This window comes from Neomonachus schauinslandi, chromosome 4 (genome assembly GCF_002201575.2).
Source record: "Neomonachus schauinslandi chromosome 4, ASM220157v2, whole genome shotgun sequence".
In the NCBI taxonomy this organism is placed as follows: domain Eukaryota; kingdom Metazoa; phylum Chordata; class Mammalia; order Carnivora; family Phocidae; genus Neomonachus; species Neomonachus schauinslandi.
Genome location: NC_058406.1, coordinates 138,034,374 through 138,035,999, shown reverse-complemented (window position 1 = coordinate 138,035,999; position 1,626 = coordinate 138,034,374). Strand labels below are relative to the sequence as shown.

The window sequence follows — 1,626 nt, the reverse complement described above, 5'->3', positions numbered from 1 at the left end:
AGGTAACATTTGTAAAATCAGGTTTATTTTTTATTTTGAGTTCATTTTTTGTATGACAAGGGGAAGGGGTCCAACTTTATTTTGCATGTTAACATCCAATTGTCTTAACACCATTTGTTGAAAAGACTTTTTTTCTGTTTGAATTTTCTTGAGACTCTTGTCAAAATTCTCCTGACCATTGAAAGGTTGTTTTGGAGCTCCCAGTTCTATTCCATATATATGTGTCAGCACCACACGTTCTTAGTTACTGTAGCTTTGTTGTAAGTTTTCCAACTGAGAAGTGTGAGTCCTCCAACTTTGTTCTTTTTCAATACCATTTTGCCTTTTTATTTTTTAAAAGATTTTATGTATATTTGAGAGAGAGAAAAAGAGAGAGCACAAGCAAGGGGGAGGGGCAGCGAGAGAGGGAAAAGCAGACTCGCTGCTGAGCAGGGAGCCCAATGTGGGGCTTGATCCCAGGACCGGGGATCATGACCTGAGCCGAAGGCAGATTCTTAACAAATGACTGAGCTACCCAGGTCCCCCAGAGTCCTTCTTCTTTATGGCTTTCTAGCATAATACTAAGAAGAAGAAATATTTTAATGCATTAAGGTCCATGAAAAGAAGGTCACCCTTGAAAAGCAGTACATTGATTTTCCACTGTAGGACCTTGCTTCACTCATTCATAATTTGGTTAAATTGTAGCATCTTTAAGATGCTAGAGTAGAGGGTACACATCACTCATAACCATTTCTGCTATCACTATACCTACTAAACAACAATGACCCATTCCCTTCTTCTCCCAGCCCCTGGCAACTGCCCTTCTCCTTTCTGTCCCTATTTATTTGCTTTGCGCGGTGGCAGTATCGTAGCCAATGAGGTTTATCCGGGGCATGATTATTGCTAATTGATTATTCTAGGTACTTCATAGAAGTGGAATATACAGTGTTTGTCTTTTTATGACTGGCTTATTTATTATTATTATTATTTTATTATTATGTTCAATTAGCCAGCATATAGTACATCATTAGTTTTTGATGTATTGTTCAACGATTCATTAGTTGCATATAATACCCAGTGCTCATCACCAAACGTGCCCTCCTTAATACCCATCACCCTGTTACCTCATCCCCCCACTCGCCTCCCTTCTGTAACCCTTAGTTTGGTTCCCAGAGTGACTGGCTTATTTCACTTAACATAATGTCCTCAAGGTTCACCCATGTTGTATCATGTGCCATAGTTTCCTTTCTTTTTAATGCTGAATAATATTCCATGACATATACATATTACATTTTGTTTACCCATTCATTCTTTGGTCAAAGAACACTTAAGTTACCTTCACTTTTTGGTTATTGTGAATAATACTGCTATGAACATTGATGTTCAAATATTTCTTTGAGATGCTGCTTTCAGTACTTTTGGGTATGTATCTAGAAGTGAAGTTGTTCTGTGGTAGTTATATTATAGACTATTGTAACAGTGCATTATACAGGGAAGAGCCTTGGTCATTCAAATACAATATTATTTTCTTTAGTTCCAAAGCAAGGAGCAGTTTGTGGGGGTAAACTTATATAATGTTAAAGATAAAATTGAGAACTATGAAATGTCAAAAATTTTCCTTCTTTTAATCTAGAGTATTTAACTACA

The 1,626-nt window shown here is 36.8% G+C and overlaps 1 non-coding gene across 1 annotated transcript; it reads left to right on the top strand.

Moving 5' to 3' along the window:
• The first annotated feature begins 825 nt into the window (after positions 1-825).
• Positions 826-961, top strand: LOC123324634. The gene has a single exon (XR_006539914.1). It is a non-coding gene; the product is annotated as a U4 spliceosomal RNA (small nuclear RNA).
• The last annotated feature ends 665 nt before the right edge of the window (positions 962-1,626 follow it).